At 47.4% G+C, this 11684-nt stretch overlaps 1 pseudogene; it reads left to right on the top strand.

Annotated features, from left to right (window-relative positions):
• Positions 1-9510: 9510 nt before the first annotated feature.
• LOC148775318 (small ribosomal subunit protein uS15 pseudogene) lies at positions 9511-11596 on the top strand (annotated as a pseudogene).
• The last annotated feature ends 88 nt before the right edge of the window (positions 11597-11684 follow it).

The raw sequence follows: 11684 nt of genomic DNA, 5'->3' as shown, positions 1-11684 counted from the left end.
GGTAGGAGAAAGGCCAACACAGGATTTGGGGAAGGTCCCTGTGTGAGAATAAAACGGAGATTAAATTTTCAGGGCAGTGTGAAGAGTAAATGTGAGTTCAGTTCAGCTGCTCAGTCGTGTCCGACACTTTGTGAGCCCTTGGACCACAGCACGCCAGGCCTCCCTGTCCATCACCAGCTCCCAAAGTTTACTCAAACTCATGTCCATTGAGTTGGTGATGCCATCAAGCCATCTCATCCTCTGTCATCCCCTTCTCCTCCCACCTTCAATCTTTCCCAGCATCACGGTCTTTTCCAATGAGTCGGCTCTTCACTTCAGGCAGTCAAAGTATTGGAGCTTCAGCATCAGTCCTTCCAATGAACACCCAGGACTGATCTCCTTTAGGATGGACTGGTTGGATCTCCTTGCAGTCCAAGGGACTCTCAAGAGTCTTCTACAACATCACAGTTTAAAAGCATCTGTCGGAATGACATTTTACAAACTTTGGGGTACTGGGGAGATGTTTAAAGTGCAGATTTTCAGAAAGCCTGACTCAGTGTCTCTGGGTGGGGGCCCAGGAATCTACAGGGATTCCAGCTGCAGTTAGGCAACAAGCCACTCTTGAAAGAACACTGTGTTAAGACAGAACCTGCAGCCAGGAAGAAGAGACAGAGCGGCCCCCACTGTGTCAAGGTGGTTGGTCACAGTACATGTGTGTTTCCCCTCCAGTACCCATGCATTGACTAACACTTTCACCCACGCATTGAGCGAAGTAAAAAGTTTTCGAGAGAAAACAGATTGTCTTACAACAGGTTGTTTGATAGGTAAAGGAAGGGACGGTGGCTGCTGGTGTTTGTTTATTTTAATGGCCCAGGGAGCGGCAGTGGTAAAGAACCTGCCAATGCAGAAGACTAAAAGATATGGGTTCAAACTCTGGGTCAGGAAGATCCCCCGGAGAAGGGCATGACAACCCACTCCAGTATTCTTGCTTGGAGAACCCCATGGACAGAGGAACCTGTCAGGCTACAGCCCATTGGGTTGCAAAGAACTGGACTCCACTGTAGCAACTGAGCACAAGAGGACAAATATCTGTGACCCAAAGTTTGGATGGATGAACTAAAGTGGTTGATTTTCAAGTGTTAAATCAACCTTGCATTTCTGAAATAATCCACCTCAATCATTATGGATAGTGGGAAAGACATGCATCAGTCAGACTTCAATCTCAGGTTCCAGGCTCCCTTTCCTCTCTCAGTGTTCAGGCTGACATGACTTTCTTTCTCTCTCAACAACACAATAGTTCCCTGAGACTTGGAAATAAACATCAGTTATTCTAGGGCAATGATCTTCAAACTGTTTTCCTCCTTAGACTCTATAAAATATTTCTTAAAAAACTCTTGTGTGTTTGAAAGTTGATATCTACAAGATTTTCATATGTTTAAATAGCTTAAGAGGATTCTGGGACATTGTAATGATTTGCTATTAATACATAATTTTGTTAAATGACTTGAAAATAATCTAAATATCATGTATTCTTGACCTCCAATTATCCACTTAAATCATGCATGAATAATCTGTCCTTCAGTATGGAGGTTCCTTAAGAAACTAAAAATAGAGCTACCATATGACCCTGGAATCCTACTCCTGGGCATGTACCCCGGAGAAAAACATGACCCGAAAGGATCCGTGCACCCCAGTGTTCACTGTGGCACTGTTTACAGTAGCCAAGACACGGAAACAACCTAAATGCCCATCATCAGAGGAATGGGTGAAGACGATGTAGTGTACACACACACACACACACACACACAGTGGAACATTACTCAGCCATTAGCAAGAATGAAATAATGCCACGTGCAGCAACATGGACGGACCTAGAGTGTCATACTGAGTGAAGTCAAGTCAGACCAAGAAGGAGACACAGCATACGACATCCCTTATATGTGAAGTGTCTGACTTTATTTTTTTGGGCTCCAAAATCACTGCAGATGCTGATTGCAGCCATGAAATCAAAAGACGCTTGCTCCTTGGAAGGAAAGTTATGACCAACCTTGATAGTATATTAAAAAGCAGAGACATTACTTTGCCAACCAAGGTCCGTCTAGTCAAGGCAATGGTTTTTCCCGTGGTCATGTATGGATGTGAGAGTTGGACTGTGAAGAAAGCTGAGCACCGAAGAACTGATACTTTTGAACTGTGGTGTTGGAGAAGACTCTTGAGAGTCCCTTGGACTGCAAGGAGATCCAACCAGTCCATTCTAAAGGAGATCAATCCTAGATGTTCATTGGAAGGACTGATGCTAAAGCTGAAACTGCAATACTTTGGCCACCTCATGCGACGAGTTGACTCACTGGAAAAGACTCTGATGCTGGGAAAGGTTGGGGGCGGGAGGAGAAGGGGACGACAGAGAATGAGATGGCTGGATGGCATCACCGACTCTGTGGACATGAGTTTGAGTGAACTCCGGGAGTTGGTGATGGACAGGGAGGCCTGGTGTGCTGTGATTCATGGGGTCGCAGAGAGTCGGACACGACTGAGCGACTGAACTGAAGAATAAATGATACAAATGAACTTACAAAACAGAAGGAGACTCACAGACTTAGGAAACAAACTTAAGATTGTTGGGGGCTGGGGGTCAGGGATACTTCGGGAGTTTGGTAGGGTCATGGACACACTGCTATACTCAAAATGGAACCAACAAGGCCCTACCGTATAGCACATGGAACTCAATGTTATGTGCCAGCTTGGCTGGGAGAGGGGTTTGGAGGAGAATGAATACATGTATATGTATGGCTGAGTACCTTCGCTGTTCACCCAAAACTACCACACGTTGCAATACCACCAATACAAAATAAAAGATTAAAGTTTGAGAAAAAAAAAAAAAAAAAACCTGTACTTTAAAGTCAAAATTTTATGTCAGTATTTAAGTTTTTCTTTCTTAAATTTGCACTTCAATTCCACATCCCCATGGAATTTGATACTAATGTAACAAACATTTTTTTAATGTTATAAACACTTTTGGCTTAGAAGTCTTTTATTGGTCACCTTTTCAAACTTCTTGGCAAGGAAATTTACAATTAAGTTTTAAAAAGTTCAGTTTATCTGTCAGAATTGAGTTACTTTACAATGATTAACTTTTGTGCAATTGGTGAAAGCAAGGTGAACGTACTACAAAATCAGAACAACAGAAGTTACATCATTGTTGAAATCTGGCCATGAATGCAGACAGGCTTGTGATGATTTTCCCTCCCCGCATATGTTTGAAATTTTCCACTATAAAAAGGTTAAAAATATATTGAAGAAATAAGTCTGCTTACAAACTCTGGTTCAGTTCAGTCGCTCAGTCGTATCCGACTCTTTGTGACCCCATGAATCACAGCACACCAGGCCTCCCTGTCCATCACCAACTCCCGGAGCTCACCCAAACTCATGTCCATCGAGTCGGTGATGCCATCCAGCCATCTCATTCTCTGTCGTCCCTGTCTCCTCCCACTCGTGGTTAACACTCCTAAACAAAAAATGTAGAATTTTATCAGCAGTGACATTTTTAACATGGGCACGAGTTTGATCCCTGCTCGGGGAACGAGGATCCCGTATGCCAAGTGGTGCAGTAAAAAAAAAAAAAAAGATGAATGTGATTTTTAACAAGGTGGACAGTCCCTTTCCTTGGTGCAGATAAAGTAGCAGTCACGATTCTTAGGCTCTTGTGTGTCTTCCCAGGGATGCTGGATGGATATACGAATGCCCACAAATACTCTTTCTGATATGCAAAAGGAGCACATTGTGTACACATCCTGGGCCCTATTTTTGCCACTGTGTCTTTGTGTATGACTGTGTCCTATAAATACATCTCTGCATATACAGACAGACATTTGCTTTTCATTTTTAAAAATTCAATCCATGGAATGAATAAACTTATAAGTTATTTATTTATTTACCATTATTAAAAAAAATTTGTAAAACATTTATTTATTTGGCTGTGCTGGGTCTTAGCTGCGGCACGCCGGATCTTCAATCTTCGTTGCAGCATGTGGGATCTAGTTCCTTGACCAGGATGGAACCTGGGCCCCCTGCGTTGGGATGTGGAGTCTTTGCCATTGGACCACTGGGGGAGTTCAGAAGTATGTTATTTAGACAGACTCTTCCCTACTTGGGGGTATTGAAGTGGTTTCTGATATGCCATTATAACAGGAGCTGCAGTGAATAATCTTCACAAAATACTGTTTTGCTCATCTCTGATTTTATCTTAGGGAAAAACACCCACAAATTTTTAAGACCAATTTTAATAGAAAAATGACTCCTTTCAACAGCTTAAGAAATGCCTTTCATAGATTTAAAAACTCATCAGAACTGATTCTCTGGCTCAGATTCAGGTGGGAACTTAATCCCCTTCCTGGCTCTCTAATACAAACTGCCCACCCCTGGTGACGAATACAAATCTCATGTTTTGTTATTTATTTTCCAAATACTTAAGCACAGCTGTTTGCCTCTTTTCCCAAAATGACAGAGAAGGGAAGGCTAACATTTATTGAGAATTGATCATATGCAGGTATCACACGAGGAGGTGTCGTCTCACGGAGCCCTCACGACAACCCGATAATATGGACATTGTTTAAAGACCAGAAAACAATGCTCTGAGAGGTTGAGTCACTTACTTAAGGTCACAAAGCTGGTAAGTGGTAGGAATGGGGATTCATCCCAGGTCTGTTCCATTTCAGGAACTCATTCACTGCCTTGGGAGCCTATTATATACACCCATGCTATTCAAGCCAGCACTGCCTTGTACACTTTTACAACTACTTTTACATTCATGGAAATATTTTGAAGATAGTACAGAACCTTCCAGATATGCTTCACCCAGCTTCTCCTAGCCCACAGACTAAGACATTAATATTGGATTCAACACTGTTAACTAAACTAGACATTTTGTTTGTATTTAACTGATTTTGCCCACTGATGTCCTTTTTCTCAGCTTTGGGATCCAATCCAGAAAAACATATTGCCTGTAGGATTTCCTACTACTTTTAGTTCTTTAATTCCTATATTTCTCCACTCCCCCACCACTTCTTGAGAGCAGAAACACTACTGGACATCTGAATCCATTCCCGTGTCCTAGGAACAGTGCAGGACCCATGACGGGACATGATTTATCTGGTTTGGCCTGATTTATTAAGCTTCTGGCTGTAGAAGAAAACAGAAGTTGCCAGGCTCCAGAATATCAGGTGTGCTAATGAAAACCCCCCACCCCGACCCCGTAAAGCAAGAGCTGGGGGGACACATCAGCACCTTGTCTGTCAGGCGCTGGAGGAAGTGGGAGATTTGCTCATAACACCAGGTCATTTCCTCCCTTCCTGGCCTGACCTCCCAGCTCTTGTAGCAAGAGCCAGCAAAAGCCACGGCCAAGTCACTTAGTGACATCTTAAGGTGAAAGAAAGAAATGACAGGGCGCAGGGTCCCCTCACTCAGAGGAGAGAGAGCTGACAGGGCGCAGGGTCCCCTCACTCAGAGGAGAGAGAGCTGACAGGGCGCAGGGTCCCCTCACTCAGAGGAGAGAGAGCTGACAGGGCGCAGGGTCCCCTCACTCAGAGGAGAGAGCTGACAGGGCGCAGGGTCCCCTCACTCAGAGGGGAGAGCTGACAGGCCCAGGGTCCCCTCACTCAGAGGAGAGAGCTGACAGGGCGCAGGGTCCCCTCACTCAGAGGAGAGAGCTGACAGGGCGCAGGGTCCCCTCACTCAGAGGGGAGAGCTGACAGGGCGCAGGGTCCCCTCACTCAGAGGGGAGAGCTGACAGGCCCAGGGTCCCCTCACTCAGAGGAGATAGCTGACAGGGCGCAGGGTCCCCTCACTCAGAGGGGAGAGCTGACAGGGCGCAGGGTCCCCTCACTCAGAGGGGAGAGCTGACAGGGCGCAGGGTCCCCTCACTCAGAGGAGAGAGAGCTGACAGGGCGCAGGGTCCCCTCACTCAGAGGAGAGAAAGCTGACAGGGCGCAGGGTCCCCTCACTCAGAGGGGAGAGCTGACAGGGCGCAGGGTCCCCTCACTCAGAGGGGAGAGCTGACAGGGCGCAGCGTCCCCTCACTCAGAGGAGAGAGAGCTGACAGGGCACAGGGTCCCCTCACTCAGAGGAGAGAGCTGACAGGGCGCAGCGTCCCCTCACTCAGAGGAGAGAGAGCTGACAGGGCACAGGGTCCCCTCACTCAGAGGAGAGAAAGCTGACAGGGCGCAGGGTCCCCTCACTCAGAGGGGAGAGCTGACAGGGCGCAGGGTCCCCTCACTCAGAGGAGAGAGCTGACAGGGCGCAGCGTCCCCTCACTCAGAGGAGAGAGAGCTGACAGGGCACAGGGTCCCCACACTGAGGGGACAGAGCTGACAGGGCGCAGGGTCCCCTCACTCAGAGGGGAGAGCTGACAGGGCGCAGGGTCCCCTCACTCAGAGGAGAGAGCTGACAGGGCACAGCGTCCCCTCACTCAGAGGAGAGAGAGCTGACAGGGCACAGGGTCCCCACACTGAGGGGACAGAGCTGACAGGGCGCAGGGTCCCCTCACTCAGAGGGGAGAGAGCTGACAGGGCGCAGGGTCCCCACACTGAGGGGACAGAGCTGACAGGGCGCAGGGTCCCCACACTGAGGGGACAGAGCTGACAGGGCGCAGGGTCCCCACACTGAGGGGACAGAGCTGACAGGGCGCAGGGTCCCCTCACTCAGAGGAGAGAGCTGACAGGGCACAGGGTCCCCTCACTCAGAGGAGAGAGCTGACAGGGAACAGGGTCCCCTCATTCAGAGGATAGAGGGCTGACAGGGCGCAGGGTCCCCTCACTCAGAGGGGAGAGAGCTGACAGGGCGCACGGTCCCCTCACTCAGAGGAGAGAGGGCTGACAGGGCGCAGGGTCCCCTCACTCAGAGGAGAGAGAGCTGACAGGGAGCAGGGTCCCCTCATTCAGAGGATAGAGGGCTGACAGGGCGCAGGGTCCCCTCACTCAGAGGGGAGAGAGCTGACAGGGCGCAGGGTCCCCTCCCTCAGAGGGGAGAGAGCTGACAGGGCGCAGGGTCCCCTCCCTCAGAGGGGAGAGAGCTGACAGGGCGCAGGGTCCCCTCCCTCAGAGGGGAGAGGGCTGACAGGGCGCAGGGTCCCCTCACTCAGAGGGGAGAGCTGACAGGGCGCAGGGTCCCCTCACTCAGAGGGGAGAGCTGACAGGGCGCAGGGTCCCCTCACTCAGAGGAGAGAGCTACAGGGCGCACCGTCCCCTCACTCAGAGTGTCCGTTCCAAAGGCAGAGTTCCTGTCCTTGTTTGGGTTGCCTGCCCCACAGAAATACGGAGAGTCTAGACACTGAAGGGACATCAGAAGACACTCAAAAAGAAAATTTCGCTATGTAATTCTACCTGATCTCCATGACTGTCTAGTATTTACTATGCACAGTAAGTGTTTTCTGAAATATTTACTTGGCTGTGCCAGGTCTTCGTTGCATCACGTGGCGTGTAGTTCCCTCATCAGGGATCGAACCTGGGCCCCTGCATTGGCAGCACTGTCTTAGCCACTGGACCACCAGGGAAGTCCCGACAGTATAAGGTTTTTTTAAAATGTATGAAGTTTTGTTTGTTTGTTTGTTCACAGGCAGCAGTCGGGATCTTAGTTCCCCAACAAAGGATCAAACCGGCACCATCTGCAGTGGAAGAGTGACGTCTTAATCCCTGGATCGCCAGGGAAATGCCCAAAATGTGCGCGGCTCATCACTGATCCAGCTAACAAATACATACTGAACACCGACTATGTTCCAGGTACTATTTTAGGGGCCAGGTGTAGGAATAAATGGTAGAGTCCTACCTTCTGCCCTCCGACTTTATATGGACATAGAAAGCAGACCAACAATCAGTCAACAGAGCATATAAAGCAAGTGCAACGTTAGCCAGTTGTGGGGTTAGATTCATTTAGTGACTATCTGAGCACTTCTACATGTAAATCCTGGAAATATCACCAGGAACAAAACAGTTCCTTAGCTTTGAGATAAGACAGATTGTAGTAGAAGGGGAGGCAATTTTAAATAGATGGGTCAGGGAAGGCCTTTCCAAGAAAGTACCCTGTGATCTGGGATCTAAAAGATAAAAAAGAGGGAAGAGGGTGGAAAGAGCATTCCAAGCAAATGGGGTGGAACGTGCAAAGGTCCTGAGGTGGAAAAGAGATCAGTAGGTTTGAAGACCTGAGAGAGAACATAGTGGAGAGTGTGTAGTGAGCAAGGGAGGAATTTCAGCCCATGGAGACAGGAAAGCCACCAGGCTCACTGGCTGCCATTTTGACATTTCCCAGAATCCCCTTCCCTGTGGTTTCAGGTTCTGCCAGTGGGGGGGCACCCTTAAGAGGCTCGGCAGACAGAGGAAGACAGGCTAGCTGGTGGCAACTTTCTGGAGAATTTGGTGTGGATCAGCTGTGCAGCTGCTCACTGAGAGCTTTCTAAAGCTTCTCAGCAGTTTCTGGCAAGCTTTAGAAAACTGTCTGACCATTTGTGACACTCTGGACTTTAGTGCACCAGGCTCCTCTGTCCATGGGATTTTCCAGGCATAAACGCTGCAGTGGGTTGTCATTTCCTCCTCCAGGGGATCTTCCTGACCCAGGTATCGAAGCTCCACCTCCTGTGTCTCCTGCATTGCAAGCAGATTCTTTACCTGCTGAGCCATCAGGGAAGCCCTCCCTCTAGGGCAGAGGTTGACAATCTATGGCTGTCAGGCCTATCCAGCCCACTGCCTGTTTTTGTAAATAAAGTTTTATTGGAACATAGCCACACTCATATGCTTGCACAGTGTCTGTGCCTGCTTTGGGGCTGCAACAGCAGACCTGAATGGCCTGCAAAACCTAGAATGTTTTCGTTCTGGTCCTTTTAAAAGAAGTTTGCCAATCCTGCGCCAAGATATGGCAGACTGCAAGCATATCTTACAGATACACCCCTGTATCTGTAGATGTCTACAAGTGGTTTCAGTTATCCGGATGGTCCCATGACACCCAGCAAAAGGTTTTGTGGAAGGAAATGATGGGGTCCAGCTAATGTCTTGGTTGTTTGGACAAAGTAGAAGAGCTTTATTGTTTTGCCAGGCAAAGGAGGCCATAGCAGGTTAATGCCCATTAGACTGTGTCCCGCCCTGGTGGGAGTAGTGAGGAGTCTTATAGAAATGGTTCATAGAGGGCGTGATCACTCGTGGACTTTCTTCTGATTGGTTGATGGTGAATTGGGAGTCAGCATCATCAACCTTCTGGTTCCAACTGGTGTGGGGAGGGGGGGTCTATGTGCTTATGGGCAGCATACAGTTAACATCCCCCACCTGGTAGGGGTTTCAGTACCTGTAAAACAGCTCAAAGGACACGGCTCAGAACATCAGCTACAGTCCTTGAGGAAGAACTAAAGGTCCTTGACTTTGTTTAATGGCTTAAGTATTACTCTTTTGTCTTCTCGCTAATGTTTTAAAATTCTATTTTTGCTACTGTTTGGAGGGGCTTGGAGGAAGGCAATACTGGGGTGGGGGGGGCCATAAAGAGGCAGTTATCCAGATGAAATGTGGTGACAACTTGTACCAGTGGGGAGGTGGGAGGGATGGGGAGGGAAGACGCAAGATACAGTCTAGAGACAGCCTGGTAGCAATGGACACACTAGTGCGCAGATCAGGATTAAATACTCTTCTCCACTGAAAAGAACCAGCGCCCCTCTGAGAAACAGTCCATCTCAGAGCTGGGGCAGGAGATACTCAAGAGGCACCTGGAACATGTGATACCAGAAAGTAAGGACGTGCTTAAAAAACCAGGGGACCATGCTGCAAGGACACAGGAGCCAAACTGAAAGACCTCCCAGTGGCCAAACCTGGAGCAATTTGGACAAACTAAATAAGCAAAGAGAAAAACACACAATATAAGTCAATAAATATATGGGGAGGTAGGACAGTGCCTCCTTACAGAAATTCCTATTGACAGATGAGGAAAGAATGATAGTGTTTGAAAATCACCATATGGCAAATGGGAGCATGGAATCTTAATCACTGGACCACCAAGTACGTCCCTCAGCTATTTTTCTTTTTAATATGTGTTTTATTTACTTGGCTGTGTTGGGACTTTGTTCTTCTGTTTCAGCACGTGGACTCTCTAGTTCAGCCCAGTACTTGAAGCACACGTGGTTGCTCCACAGCAGCTGGGATCTTAGTTCCCTGACCAGAGATTGAACCCATGTCCTCTGCATTGCAAGCTGGATTCTGAACCACTGGACCACCAAGGACGTCCTCTCTCAGCTATTCTTAAGCTACTTTTACAGCAATCCTGAATCTTTTCCCAAATAATTAAATGATACAGAAATGAAAGCACAACAAGTAGCTCTTAAAATACTAGATAAGCATTCTTTCGTTCCTTTTAAATATGTCAAAATTTAAGGAATCACTTCCTTCCATCTGCCCCCTTTGTCAACTGCAGCATTTTTTCCAATTTTTAGGTTGCCCTCAGTTACTGAAAATCTGGCAAAGCTCTGCATTTTTTGTGTGTGTGTGTGTGTGTGGTGCCCACCCCATCCCCTTTCTTTGATCACTGTTACATTCAGGTTTCAAGAGTCACATTTAATATAGGAGTAGAAACAGTCTGTGAGGCTATTAGCAATGAAAGATAATCAATTGGAAATGGTGCCCTGCCTGGCAATTTTCAAGCAGTCATCACCAAAAAACCAATTATGCTGGCAGTTCTTGGTCATCATGAAAGTCCTTGTCCAGTTAGAAGTTACAGCATTTGCTGAGATCTAAGATTTATATACAAGTAGTATTTAATATTGATTAAACAAATCAAGGCACATCATAGAAATTCCCAAAATTCTTGAGCAAAGTGCAGATATTTAATAATTCTTCCTTTTACTGGTTACTATAGTAATTATATGCTAAATGTGAAATTTCAAATGATTTTATTTCTATACGGTGTCCTCGATATTGCCGGATCAAGGGGTTGGTGGATTTGATATTTGCAAATTGATACCTGGTCATCAGGACACTTGGAGAAGGAAATGGCAACCCACTCCAATGTTCTTGCCTGGAGAATCCCAGGGACGGGGGAGACTGGTGAGCTGCCGTTTTTGGGGTTGCACAGAGTCGGACACGACTGAAGTGACTTAGCAGCATCAGGACACTTGTGATATTTTTTTGCCATTTAAAATGTGATCGGAGCGCCTCTCCCACCCTCTCTCTCCTTTTGCTACCAAACCACCACCATCACGGGTTGCACGCACACTCCCGGGAAGGGCCTCTACCAGTTGGCTCTGCCCTACCGCCGCAGCGTCCCCACCTGGCTGAAGCTCACTTCTGACGACATGAAGGAGCAGATCTACAAACTGGCCAAGAAGGGCCTGGCTCCCTCAAAGATCGATGTGATCCTGAGAGACTCTCATGGTGTTGCACAAGTACGTTTTGTGACAGGCAACAAAATCTTGAGAATTCTTAAGTCCAAAGGACTTGCTCCTGATCTCCCTGAGGATCTCTATCATTTAATTAAGAAAGCTGTTGCTGTTTGAAAGCATCTTAAGAGGAACAGAAAGGATAAAGATGCTAAATTCCATCTGATTCTGATTGAGAGCCGTATTCACCGGTTGGCTCGATACTACAAGACCAAATGAGTCCTACCCCCTAGTTGGAAATATGAGTCATCCACAGCCTCTGCCCTGGTTGCATAAATTTGTATATTGTACTAAAGCAATAAAATCA

The sequence above is a fragment of the Moschus berezovskii genome, chromosome 15, assembly GCF_049115385.1.
Source record: "Moschus berezovskii isolate FMDL1 chromosome 15, NW_MosBer_1.0, whole genome shotgun sequence".
In the NCBI taxonomy this organism is placed as follows: Eukaryota; Metazoa; Chordata; class Mammalia; order Artiodactyla; family Moschidae; genus Moschus; species Moschus berezovskii.
The sequence above is the reverse complement of the archived record's forward strand: the minus strand, read 5'-3'. Positions and strand labels throughout refer to the sequence as shown.